Source organism: Vipera berus (genome assembly GCF_964194415.1).
Source record: "Vipera berus genome assembly, chromosome: 1".
NCBI lineage: Eukaryota > Metazoa > Chordata > Lepidosauria > Squamata > Viperidae > Vipera > Vipera berus.
Genome location: NC_138202.1, coordinates 29,336,977 through 29,351,820, shown reverse-complemented (window position 1 = coordinate 29,351,820; position 14,844 = coordinate 29,336,977). Strand labels below are relative to the sequence as shown.

General features: G+C 37.4%; 1 protein-coding gene across 1 annotated transcript in view; it reads left to right on the top strand.

The window, feature by feature from the left end:
• KCNH5 (potassium voltage-gated channel subfamily H member 5) overlaps positions 1 to 14,844 on the top strand; it is a gene marked incomplete at both ends in the record, with an annotated part of 213,547 nt that overhangs the window by 172,384 nt on the left and 26,319 nt on the right. The gene's annotated exons all lie outside the window — the stretch shown is intronic.

Sequence of the window (14,844 nt, the reverse complement as noted above, 5' to 3'; positions counted from 1 at the left end):
TCAAGGAGAGAAACAACCTAGAACTAAGGAGAAATTTCCTGACTGTTAGAACAATTAATCAGTGAAACAACATTGCCTCCAGAAGTTGTGAATGCTCCAACACTGGATGTTTTTAAAAAGAGATTGGACAGCCATTTGATTGAAATGATATAGTGTTTCCTTCCTAAGTATGGGGTTGGAGTTGAAGACCTCCAAGATCCATTCCAACTGTGTTATTCTGTTCTGTTCACCCAAATTTGTTTACTCTATTAGCAAAAGACATTTTTTTAAAAAAAATACTTTGTTATACCCTCATACATTTTGAGAGTAGATTGTGAGAGCATAATTATTTCAGGCTAGCAAAATAATGGGCACAAGGTCACCTAGATGCAAACATTAATTGCTGACTGATAGGAGCTGCACATAATTTTTTACTCCTATTCATATTATGCACAATATTATTAAATACAATTAAGAAAATAAATAAATGAATATATGTTATTTTCCTCCTGTCCATGACTTGCTTTAATATAGTAATTAGCTAGAAATGTAAGATGCTTGGCTATTGTATGAGCTTGCTAATGCTGTGGTAATGAAGTGTGTGTAATATAATAACAGCCTCCCCAAGGAAACATCACAAATGTGCTTGCTCATCCTATCAGAATGAGAAACATCATTCTAGAACTACATCCATCAGAACAGAAATTATTGATTCATAAATACTGTGAATTGTTTGCTCGGCATAATACTGATTTTCATAGGGAAAAATAAACACACCCACCACATTTAGATTTAACAATGGGTAAATGAGATAGTCTTTACTTGAGGACAAGGCACAAGAAACCATATTCAAGTGGTACAGACCCAACGGTCTGTGGAATGAGGAATTAAACTTTAGAGAATAATTTTCTTTGGGCCAAGGCCACATTTGATTACCTGTTTTCCAAAGTAAAGAGCCAAGAATAAATATTAAGATTGGTTTAATTCAGTTTAACTATAAGCTTAATTAAAGCTAGCTGCAATCAATTAAATACAGTTATTTAGAATAGAGTAGAGCAGAGCAGAGCAGAGCAAAACAAAACAAAACCAGAACAGAACAGAACAGAACAGAACAGAACAACAGAGTTAAAAGGGATCTTGGAGGTCTTCCAGTCCAAGGTCCTGGAGATCTTTCAGCTTAGGCAGGAAACCCTATACCATTTCAGACAAGCCTATGTATTAAATAAATAATATATATTAAATAAATATCCCTCTTCCTCATTTCAAAACTTACAATTTGATGAGCAATTTGGAAGAGCGCTGATGGACCTCAGAAGCCATGTGATCCTGGGATCTCACATTATGCACAATCATCCTAATGTTAACTGCCGTGGTAAAACATTTTTCAAAACTGGGAGCACCAAAAGATTTACGTAAGGATATCCTTTGCTCACGTGGTACTGTTTCTCCCACATGAGACTTGATTTCAGGTGGGATTTATGAATCATCCATATCTGATCTTTTCATATTTAAATCCAGGCAAAGTCAATCTCTGTCCTGAGGTGATTTGGCTTTTCTTTTAGCAAACTTGGTAGCCCTCAATCTACTTTTAACAATCTGCAAGGAATCAATCAATCTTCCCTCGAGGATGACCCTTCTCTCTTTTCTGTCATCCTGATGACAACAAAGCAGAGGTGGAACAGATGAGAGGGAAGGAAGAAATGATGAGAAAATGAAAGAGGTTGAAAAGAGGATGGAAAAAAAGAGGGAGGAAAACATGGCTGTAAACACTTTAATGTCTGGGCTTACAAGAATGTAGTTCCTCAGATAATGTGACTCTTCATAGAAACCAGTTCTTAGATCTGTTTTAGCCCTGTTGTTTCCCAAGAGTCCACTGATGGTTTTCACCCTGTTCCTTACAGTTATTTTTATTTATTTTGCTGTAGTTACAGTACATGAAACTCATCTAAAAAAATAAAAAAGAATGGGCATAAGAGTTGTGTACAAGAGTAAGCAGAGCTGGACTGTTTGAATATATTTTCTGCTATATAAAATGTCGCATTCTTACTTGGGGGAGAATACTCCATCCTATAAGAAACTATATGAATGAGGTGGTTGTAGAAAAAATGTTTTGGATAGAAAGCTTTCAAATTCACATCCTTTGATATTAGAAAGTTTCTTTCTAATATGGCATCAGAACAGTGTCACATCCTTCTTAGAGTACCATTAATCTACAACCAATTAGCAAAGAATGAATGAAATATGTCTGTAGAAGCAAAAATTTCTACAAAAAATGTTCCTGCTAGGGCAAATTGAGTTGAAATGTGCACAAAAAGGAAAACTTGAGAAAAGAAAGGAATACATTTGAGTGTGTATGTTAAATCACAGATCGATGTGGAAATTGGATAGAGTAGAGTTGGAGTGAAACCAACTAAGATAAAAATTAGACAAAATTATCCACTACTGGTTCATATTGATTTGCTATAGTAGATGGCAGTTGCTTTCTGAGGATAACAGCCAACTAAAGCCTCTATCTTTAGGGGCAATGATTTACTATCAACCAGCTAAAGGTCTTTTGCCAATTAAATACTGATTTTAAACCAATTACTTTTTATTACAATTTGCTCTGGGAACATATTTAGACTAGTAAATTTTTGAATAAAAGTGTCTGCTTCTTTTGATATATGGAATAACTTAACATTCAGCAAATATTAACACCGTACATCTTCAAAAACTGAGAAAGCCTCATAGACTACAGTGTTGGGACTTTGTTAGAGACCAGATTATTTTTTTTAAACATTACTACCTAACCTCTTACCAATTAATTGCTGTTAAAGGAAAAAGTCAATAGTCCCGTATTGTCTTGATTAAATAATCTTCAAGCTATTCTCCAAAGCACCTGAAGAAAGGACAAGAAGCAATGGATGAAAACTGACCAAAGAGAGAAGCAACCTGGAATTAAGGGGAAACTTCCTAACAGTGAGGACAATTAACCAATGGAACAGCTTGCCTTCAGAAATTGTAGGCACTCCATCGCTGGAGATTTTTAAGAAGAGACTAGATAGTCACTTGCCTGAAATGATATAGGTTCTCCTGCTCAAGCAGGGGGGTGGTCTAGAAGACCTCAAAGGTCCCTTCCAGCTCTATTCTATTCTATTCTAATCAAGGAGAGGAGCAACCTAGAACTAAGAAGAAATTTCCTGACAGAACTGTTAGAACAGTGGAACAACTTGCCTCCAGAAGTTGTGAGTGTTCCAACACTGGACGTTTTTAAAAAGAGATTGCATAACCATTATCTGGAATGGTGTAGGGTTTCCTTCCTGAATAGGGGGTTGGATTAGAAGACCTCTAGGGTCCCTCCCAGATTCTATTCTGTTCTGTTCTGTTCTGTTCTGTTCACCCAGTTTAGGCCAAAGAAGAGATGCAACAGTAGGTAGGAGCTCTAAGGATGAACGGGATGGAATAAACTCATCCGGCATGATGAAGTTTCTGATTGTGCAGAGGCCACCTGGTATCAAAGAAGTTTCATTTTTAGCTAAATAGGGTGAGACCTGTTAATGGAGATGTGTTGTTGTCAACCCTCAACTTTGTTAAACAGATTTTTATAGATACAGCTGTACGAAATACTTATTCTTAAATTTTGGGAACATTTGGAATTGCACCTAAATAACTCCCTATAGGCCAGTGTTACTTCCAACAACAACAACATTTATTCCTTGTTGTTGTTGTTAGTTGCGAAGTTGTGTCCAACCCATCACAACCCCATGGACAACGTTCCTCCAGGCCTTCCTGTCCTCTACTATCTTCTGGAGTCCATTTAGGCTCACACCTACTGCTTCAGTGACTCCATCCAGCCACCTCATTCTCTGTCGTCCCCTTCTCTGATTCCTAACAAGTTCTTTTCCTACTTTATGCTATTGTTTTATTTGATTTAATATGCAGATGACAAGTACAGAACCAATAACCATCTACATCAGACATGTCAAACTCACAATGTCACGTGACGTCACGAGACTTATTGGGACTATTTTGCCATTGCTGACAATGGGGTGGGCATGGCTTTCAGATAACACATCTGGCCCATGGGTTGGCAGTTTGACACCCCTGATCTACATGCTATAATGTATGTTAATGCTATACCTTACTCATATAAATAGCCCTTTGACAAAGTTAAAAAAAAGTGCTGGGAAGCACCCAGTCTGACAGATGAAAGATAAATGATAAAGGGCAGAGCTAATCAAGAGTCACTGCACAACTATAAAAAACCAGCCTTCCTTGGAACTTTATGTAATTATCACAAATGAAGGCAAATATACAGTACATGTCCCAGGATAATGTTGCAGGATCCAACCTGAGTAGGTCACTGGAATTAGAGCTTTCAGACTCATGCTGGAGCCCATTCTCAAGGAACTTCTCTCTACTGGAATGTGTGCTTTGAGCTATTCTATGCATAGTATTTATGTGGTGCCTGGTTGGGTGTGGTTTCTTATTGGCTGATTGTGGTGTTGACTGCTGTTAAGCCTAATTGTTCCCAAGGGACAGCTGCCAGATTGGGGAGATTCTATTATTATAGGCAGAACATAATAAAGTAGTTAGTTGGAATTCTGCATGTGTAGATCTGATTGTTCCTTCCTTGTTATAGGACAATAACAGTCCTATAACACTATATATTAGAATATTCATAAACTTTCTATTTGCTGTTTCTACTGTTGGCTTCTGTGTTTTGCCGACTGACTAGATGTGTAATCCAAACCAATCAGAGACCTGTGGTGAATTAAATCAAGGATTTGTGAACTTTTGACCCATACAAATCCCTGAAAATTATTTAAAGGAATTGTAATTCTTTAAAAAGGGATGCGGTGGCTCAGTGGGTTAGGACGCTGAGCTTGTCAATCAGAAGATCGGCAGTTTGGCGGGTCAAATCCCGAGTGCCGCATAACAGAGTGAGCGCCTGTTACTCGTCCCAGCTTCTGCCAACCTAGCAGTTCGAAAGCATGTAAAAATGCAAGTAGAAAAATAGGGACCACTACGGTGGGAAGGTAACAGTGTTCCGTGCGCCTTTGGCATCTAGTCATGCCAGCCACATGACCACGGAGACATCGTCGGACAAGCACTGGCTCTTTGGCTTTGAAACGGAGATGAGCACCAGCCCCTAGAGTTGGAAACGACTAGCACGCATGTGCGGGGGAACCTTTACCTTTACCTAATTCTTTAAAAATATTCATTAAAGTGTCTCCTTCAGGTCTCACCTTGCTTGTTTGTAATGTCATGAAATCTAGAAAATCTGTTTGACCAGAAAAAGTTACAAATGTGTGTATGTGTGTTTGTGTGTGTTTGTATATAAAGAGCAATTACTTTCAGCTCTTTAAAAAACTGATGTTGATCAACCAGACCATCTGTTTCTCTTTCTAATAGTTATTAAATTCCAGTAGTTACCTCAAAGCGCTCAATCTTTATTCAGTTTCCTTATACCTCAAAACCTAATCTGTTAGATTGGGCATGTAGCTATGTAGGTTATTAGGCTGGGCAGCCCAGTGGATCAAACCATCTCCTCCGAAATTTGTGATCTCACAAGCCTGGGTAATCAGGCTAACACAGAGATCTTGTGACCAAAGATTATCTTTTTCTAAAGGAACTGTATTGGATCTTTATTCTATACATTCTTACTAGTTCAGACACGATGCTGGTCCTAACTCCCAAAGCTATAGACCATATACGGCTGGGCTGTCAAACTGGTGGCCTACAGGCTGGATGCATCATGAGCAGCTCATGCCCACCCCAGCTCCACAAAGGCAAAAAAATGTCACAATATGCCACAATACGTCATGTGACATGATTGAGTTTGACAGTGATATACAGCGACACAGTTAGATCTCATTAGATGCTTCTTGGCCCCAGATCAGAAAGAGTACAGAGAAGAGCAACAAAGATGACTAGGGACTGGAGGCTAAAACATATAAGGAATGATTGCTGGAATTGGCTATGTCTAGTTTAATGAAGAGAAGGGTGAGGGGTGACATGATAGCAGCATTCCAATATCTCAGGGGCTGCCACAAGGAAGAGGGAGTCAAGCTATTCTCCAAAGCACCTGAAGGCAGGACAAGAAGCAATGTATGGAAATTAACCAATGATGATGATGATGATGATGATAACTAATCATTATCATTATCAGATATATTTGGTTATATCAAGTACATTATTAAGGGTGTAGCCAAGAAAGTCTGTCATCAGTTCCAAGTACACTTCCTTCCAATTTTCTTAAGCAAACTAATAATAATAAAAAAAAATCCTATTAAATTTCCTTCTTGTGCCAGAGTGGCAAATGTTGAAATCAAAGAACAAAAATCACAGCTATATCTGCCACTTAAGTATGATTATCTTGCATAATAAATTTGTAATAACCAATTAAGGAAAACTACATATGAGATTAACATGAATACAAATACTTTATTGGGATTATAAAAGTATTGGTTGTCAAAGATGCTTGTCAATAGCACTGGTGTGTCCATGGGCGTGTTTATGTGTTAAAAAAAAAGGATGGCAGCCATGACTGTGTGCTATCAAAGTCCGATTTCTTTTCATGTGCATTGTGGAAGCCCCTGATTCATGGCCAACCAACTCTTCACCAAAGGAATGATTTGTGTAGGCTACACAGTCAGATATGCATTGCAGTTCTTAGATATCTTGAATGCATGTCCTTAGACATAAACCTACCAAGATCCTGAGGTCAGTTCATGCATTTTCCTCCCTGTATGTTTTTTTACTGACAAATTCATAGCAACTCAGAATTCAGCCAATAATAAATTTATGGTAAGTGTGCATTAGCAACAGCCCTCACTAGCACTCCTAATTTTATATGAAGAAATCCATCACAGGTGAATGTAAGTTAAGTGTTGTAATGTATTGGCCATAACTGTTTTAATCACTTGCTTAATGTCTGACCTAGATTGCTGTATTGCTTAATGGTTGCTGTTACTGAAAGCCAGACTGGCTGTCTCCAAGCTGATAATTAGGCTTGGGGCGGGAAACTGTTACTTTAAACTTATTGGTTGCTGCCTAGAGGCCAACAGTATAAATAGCTGTGCAGCAGCCATTAGAGCTGCTTCTGTTCTGAGTTAATAAACTTGCTTGCTGTTTCAACACCTCTGCCTCGTTCAATGCCTAACGAACTGAAGATATAACAAGTGTAATACAAATCAATCAGCGATAAAAAAAATTATCCTTGTTATATTAATATGAAGAAAAACTCCCATCAGGCCTTATTACCGCCTTCATAACACAGTCTTTGTTATATATCTATGATGCTGTCATTCACCTTTAAAACATAAATGAGATAATTGATTAAAACTGACTGTTATCTTTAAAATCACTTTCTGGACCTTTTTTAAACTGCATAGGAAAATCCCAAGGAGAAAAGATAACTATATCACATTAAGAACCACAGTAGCTTTTGTGGGAGGAATGACAGATTAGTTTAAGTTAAACAGCAAAGTTCACATAGATTGGGCACTGTTGGCAAAAACAACCTAGGGATAAGAAATCCAAACTTCTTGATTTAGCTATCAAGAAGGCTGGAATGTGGTAGACATATTTGTACATGTTTGTATTTCCTTAAAGGTCTTCAAAGTATTGGAAAAATAGACTTGATTTTGGTGTAGGAATGTTTTTTTTAATTACAAACTTTGTACATTTATTTTTTATTTATTAAGTGTAATTCAACCTGTCTTTTGTCCTAGTAATTAGGATGATATATAAGAAGCATAAAGCCAGAAATATGTTATACTATAGTACTATACAGTCCTAAAGCCATGTTGTTAAAATAAATTAGAAGCATAAAAACAGGAGAATGTGTGTAGGAGAATGTGGAAGCGCAGGATTTAATTGAAGACAATTTAAAATAATTTAACCTATTTGGAATGGCATCCAAAATGTCTATCATACAAATTTAAATATCTTAAAACTGGGCCAGTTCTTACCTTGCCATCTGGGTAAAATAACAAAACCATCATTTTCAAAAAAACCCAAAACAAAACAGCAGCCCAAAATTTTTATATAACATTTCTGAAGTTAGGAATTTATTACATTGCTGTAAATATTTTGCAGAGCTTTGCATACATTGGAATTGTCTACCCTACCTAAAATAAGGTATATGTGCAATACCTGAAAGTGCAAAGGTTGAAAGACTTAATTGCTGGATAAGAAAAAGCAGAGGAGACAGTATTACAGTATTGAAGACTATGTGGATGGCAAAAATACTGAGGGAGCTGCTGTGGGGAATATTCAGGTTGATCAATCTTCCTTATTTGATGACCTTATTGTTGGCCTTTTTTCCCTTTTTGTATAGCTCTATGACATGCAAGTATATTGTCCATTCCTTTGTTTGCCCCTCAGAAAGCACAGGGCATTGGAGGCCATCTTGGCAAACTGTTGTTTCCAATGCAGTCTCATTAGATAGGATTTGATTAGCTCTTGAACATCATTAGCAATATTTCAGTTGCAGCACCCTTTCAAAGTAGCACCGTAGGTTAAAACAGTCTTCTCTATCTGCAGAAGCTTAATTCACCCTTTAAAACTAATTTTTAATTCCATAAAAATTTGCAATGGAAAATAGTGAATATTAGTGGTGCAGTCTCAAAAAGCTCTACGGTTTGTAAAAATGGAGTAGCTTTGTGCATTTGCTTTCTTCAACTCCATTATTTGTTTCAGGAGCAGCATACAGTATGATATTATCTTAAAAGCAGACAAAGCAAGAAGGAATGGATTCAAAGATAATGAAGAAATGGAATTTTGGTTAAAGGGTTGAACTGTTCTTGGAAGCAGAGAGGTTGACAATAAAGTAAAGTTCTGCACTAAATATTAATGCCTGCTGTACATTCAGACTGGGTCCAAATCATGTTCTAGCAGTGTATGCCAATGTCACATAAATTCCATGCCTATTTTCTGTGCAGAAAATATCAGAGCCATCCTTGGAAACTTAGTGCAAAATGTGCACAGCAAAACTGGGAAAGAGGTTGATGGGATGACTATGGAGGGATTAATTTCATGCAGCTAATTTGCATCTTAACTGCCTTTGTGCAGATATTTTTTAATGGAAAATATATGTAGAATTCTCTTTACTATATAGTCAAAGATATTTGAAAGCTGCCACATTGAAAAGAGCTTTGAACTGCTTATTCAGATGTTTCTTAAACAAAAGAACATACTGTGCTACTAGACAGTTTTGAAGAATCCTCCTACTTCAGAAAAGTTTTCCTGACATATGTGGTGGTGATGTCAGTCTAATTCTTTTGATCTTGCTTTGCTTAAAGATGTCAGAGCCTTATTGAAATAAAAAGGTGTGTAGCTTCTGTATATGCTAGACATTTGTAAGACCTCCAAATCAATCTTATTTGGCTTGGTAGGACTGTCAGTAAGAGACTCATTTATTGGTCTAATATAGCTTTCCCCAACTTAGCACTTAGTCCAGGGGTAGGCAACCTTGGCTCTTTTATGACTCGTGGACTTCAACTCCCAGAATTCCTGAGCCAGCCATGCTGAGTCATAAAAGAGCCAAGGTTGCCTACCCCTGACCTAGTCCATAGTGGTAATTCTGGGACTTATAATCCCAGTATGTCTAAAGGATGCCAATTGGTAAGGCTGTTCTAGCATGAATTTTTGTCACTTCATAATAGTGCATTTCCACATGGAAATGTCTACTGCTTATCTCTATCGCTATGTTAGACCAATAAGACCAATACTCTGCAATTTTTGTTTTATAGTAGTCAAGGTAATCCAATATATCTAAATTCAACAGCAAGTTCTTATTTTGCAAATTGCATTCAAAATGCATGGGAGCTGCATTTATATTTTGCAAATTGCATTCAAAATGCATGGGAGCTGCATTTATAATTGCATAGTTCCCAACCAGTTCAATTAAGTTCTTACTCTTTAATTATAAACTTCATTTCCCTCTGCTCCCACCCTTAACTGTCCAGTCTTCAAAGTTCCATCTTACATTGTTTTTCTTCCAAATGCAAAGATATGTGTGCTTACCCATGGGAAGGATTCTTATATTTAAAGTGTTATTAAATACATCTAGACCTTTAGCTAAAAACAACACTCTAATCACTCTTTTACTGTTAATTCTGAAAAAAGTTCAAAAATCCTTATACTTGTACTCAAAACTTCCTTCATAAATGATTAAAGGAAATTCATCCAGAGAATACCTAAACTTGCCAATCCAGAGTTTCTCAATGATTAAAAAGCAATAGAAAATTCATTCCAAAGTGAGGATTGGCTGAATTTTATGTTCTTAAAAGCTACATTAATCACGATGAACTTTGACAGGATCCTCAACTCCCAGCTGCTCAACTCACAAGCTGATTGCAAAAATGTCAGTTCATGAGAAGCTGCTGTCTGAAATATATATGGGTGCTCTCACGATCTCTCCTTTCTTCAGAGAGATTTCACTTGTTCAGAATCTACATCCAGCAGCTAATTTCATCCATAATGTCATCTCTGCTTTTTCAAGGATGACTTCACTGGAAGTTCCCAGAGTCACTTTTCTGACATTGGCATCTATAGAATGCAAACATATCTACAATAATTTTTCCAACATCCACAGCCAGAAATAAGCAGCAGAGAAAATATTTATCCATTTACAGAAACATACCTGTGAGGTCAGGGCCAGCCTTGTAGTTAAGCAGATTTTTGTGATTGGCAGATATTGGAAGGCTGCTCCTACACTCCTTGCTGATCCCTTTTGTTGAAGAACACAGTTGTGTATGTTACACAACTTGCCCTGAATTCTATATTGTATTTGCTGTGGTGTAGTACAAGGGTCCCCAACCCCCAGTCTGTGGCCCAGTACCAGGCTGTGGCATTGCAACAGTTGGTCTGCACAAGCAAGAAAAGCCCTATCCGCAGGATGCAGGCAGCATACAAAACAATGCCCCCTCAGGTCCACGGAAAAACCTCTCTCCATGTAACCAATTCCTGGTGCTCAAAAGGTTGGGGATCTCTGGTGTAATAGACATTACAGTATCCTATCACTGCTAGTTGCAAGGGAGTATGATGGCTCAGTGGTTAAAGGCACTGAGCTTGTCAGTAGAAAACTGACAGCCTGAGTTCAAGACCTGAGCACCATGCTACAGTGTGAGGTCCCGTTACTTTAATTTAATTTTAATTTAATTTAATAATATTTCTATACCGCCCTTCTCCCTGAGGACTCAGGGCGGTTCACAGGGCAAAAGTGAAATACAAAATACAAACATTAAAAAGAGATTAAATGATTGCCCAAGTTAAAACAATTAATATACAATTATAAAACCCCAAAGATAAAATTAAGAATACAAAAAATAAAAAACCCCACCAATCCCCATCAGGCTAGGCCGGCTTGTACAAACAAAAACGTCTTGAGATCACGACGAAAGGAGCGAAGATCGGGCGCCATCCGGAGCTCTACCGGTAACTGATTCCACAGCTCCGGAGCGCCCACAGAGAAGGATCTCCCCCTGGGGGCCACCAATCGACATTCTCTGATCGGTGGCACCCTGAGGAGGCCCTCTCTGTGGGAACGCACAGGGCGCAGGGAGCTTGATGCCGGCAGCAGATGTTCCCTACTTGGCCCAGCTCCTGCCAATCTAGCAGTTCATGACCACAGAAGTGACTTAAGACAATGCTGGCTCTCTTGGCTAAGAAATGGAGAGGAGCACTGCCCCCTACTGTCAGAAAAAATAGGATAGGGGAAATCTTTATCTTTACTTTTATCACTGGTAGTTAAGAAAGATATTGATTATCAGGCTAGTAATTTTCTGCGTACAGTAGGCACCAGGACCATCTGGGCAATAGTTTATATTGACACTATTGATTTCTTATATATGATAAGTGGGCAGACAAACAGCTGTTTCTAGGCTAGTTTCATATTATGCTTATTCATTTAATTATTTTACCAAATCACATAATTAGTAATTAGTAATTAATTGTTCATGTATTTATATGGTTTTATTATGCTGTTGCAAACCACCCAGAATCACTTAGGTTAGATGACTGGAGTAGAAATTTAATAAATAAATAAAATAATTATTATTAATTTTTATACTTACAAAGGAATCTAGAATACAGTATATAGGCAAGCAGAAAAGTAGTGTATTTCAGTCAGAAAATGAATATGCCACAGCACATCAGAATTTTTGCAATTTGTTATTTTAGATTATGAAGAATATTTAATTATCAAGGAAGCACATCTATAAACAGTACACTGAAAACAAGGACATTTTAACAAGTTTTATAATGCTGTGGTAATAAATAAATGAATAAATAAACAAATAATAAATAAAATTTTAAAGCAACACATAAAGCATGCTATTAGCAGCAAACTCAGCAGGGCAAACATTTACTTTCTGCCATGTTGTTATCTAAAAATCATTAGTGGAATTATGTTATTCCCAATAGCTCATGTCCTTCTTAGTAAAGCTATTAAATCCATTCTGAAATATCCATCCAGAGTTCTCCTATAAATTGTATTACAAGAGGTAGCTGCACGACCCAAATAAAAAGTTCAGGCAAATTCAAACAGATTATATCAGATTTATAATCTCATTATGTGCTATGGTTGAGAGTCTACTCCCTCTGCCATGTTACTTTTCTTTAAAAAAAAACTGTGGAAAGATATAAGGATGTTGACAACAGGAAGCAGACCTGTTTCTACTGCTAGACTTTGACAGAGTGTTCTTTGATGCAATTTTATGAAAGTTACTTTGAAGGCATTGCTTGATCAGTAGGATCTAGTGAACCAAGTAGCATGTAATAGTCCCACAACATTTGACTTTTAGCTAAATCAGGGGAGGGGAGACAAAACTATCTTCCTTCTTTCATATTTTGGGCATTAAAGACAATTTCAGAGGTATGACTGAATGTCAACAGCAAACATTCAGTCTTGTGGACTGCCACCATTCTGTTCTTGAACCTCTATGGCATTGTGCAATATACTGGCAAATTGAAGGCCATGCTAGATACATCTTTATATATCAGGGTTCCCCAACCTTTCTGGCTTTGCTGAAAGAGAATGGTTCCCTGTGTGCGGTGGATGAGTGCATGCACACACATGCAGCTCCATTTGCACAAGCAGTGGGCACACCATCCACCACACACACAGTGGAGCTTCATGTGCATGCTCGCCCACCACTTGCACAAGTGGAGGTACACATGCATGCTTTCCCACCACTCCTGTGGTCTAGGGGTTGGGACCCCTGGTATATATTTTTTTATATCTTTACCTGATAGAAATATGTGAAAACGGTAATGTGCATAAAAGAGAACACTAAAATCTGTTCTATTTTACATGAATCGTATGTTTATCTTAATACAAACATGCAAATTATACTTTAAACAAAATAGTATGTTTGTCAACACTTGTTATGGACTGCACTTAGAAGAATCTAAAATATACTAATGGTGGTATATCACTCGGGAAGTGCTATAACAATAGAGCTGTGATATATTTTTTAAAAGGATGTGATATATATTTAAATGGGATTTATCATGAGCTCCTGATATCACTTTCTAAAACCTTTAGTTTATAATAACAACATACGAATCTGCCTATGCTTCAATTTTTTTCTCCCAAGGTATTTCTCACAGTTGCTTCCTAAATTGAGCAATATGTTACTCAACTACAACAAACGAGCTTTCTCAGCAATAGTACCTCCATTTTTTAACACTCTTGTTCTTAATTACGGTTTTACAATCTTTTCAACACCAGGAAAAAAAACCTTTCATTTTTATCAACCCATAGAATCCCACTATACTCACTATAATCTATATAATTTATTCTACACCTCATCTTTTTATTTGCTATTTGTTATACATGAAAATGTAGATAAAAATGCTTGAAAAATTAAATCAAACAAGTCTCTTTCAACTCCCAGTGGCTAAATTGACACATCCATATCATTTTTGTGTATATGTGGCAATAATATGAAACCAATTAGCCAATGCCTTCTTGTGGGCTGATTTTCAAGTTTTCATAAGAGCCTAAAGCTCTCTTTTCCCTGGAGGAGTCCCTTCTACATGCAATGTTGTGCAGATTGTTGAAGCTTGGCTGAAAAGAGAAGCCATGAAAAGAAGTGACACTCACTTTCCGTTGTTGAAGTGGAGTGGCACAGTGGTGGGATTCAGCCAGTTCGAACCACTTCAGCAGAACCGGTAGCTAATTTTTTGTTGCCCAGGCCCAGAATGGACTTCCAAAAGCAGCATCCACACAGAGAACCAGTTGTTCACATATCTGAATCCCACAACTAAGTGGCAGAAATCACTATTATCAAAATGTAGTGTCCAATAGAGCCGATCAGAAGCACCACCATGACAGGTCAAAGAGATGAGCCTCTGCAGAGCAGATCAGCATGACTCACATCCTCCCACCTACCCTCATCCTGGTAAGCAATACATTAAAGTGCTGATAATACATTTCTCATGGCTTATTAAATTACCCTTGGTCTATTGGTTGGGACTCTTTTGAAAAACAGGAGGATTCAGATGCAGCCTTAAAAGTTAATATCCCAAGTATGCTTTAGTCCATCCTTTTAGTTCTTTTTTAGTTCTTTTTGGGGACTAGAGCAAAGCAGTGTCTGTGCCTCTAGCACATTTTCTGGACCTGGGGATGTGACCCTTTTCTGCTAAAGGCTTTTGTGCAGTCTCAAGAGCCTCTATAAAGTTGCTGCTGAATTGTAACAGAAGGGGAAATTATTAAATACATTAATTATATCAAGTGTATTACAGTACTTTATTTTAATTTGTTTTAATGTGACTTCTGGGCAGGATTCAGTTGTGTAAGAATACAGTGTGGTAGTTCTTTGTTATACTCTATTTCATTTAGCAGATAAAATATAAGCAGGCTGGTGGAATGAG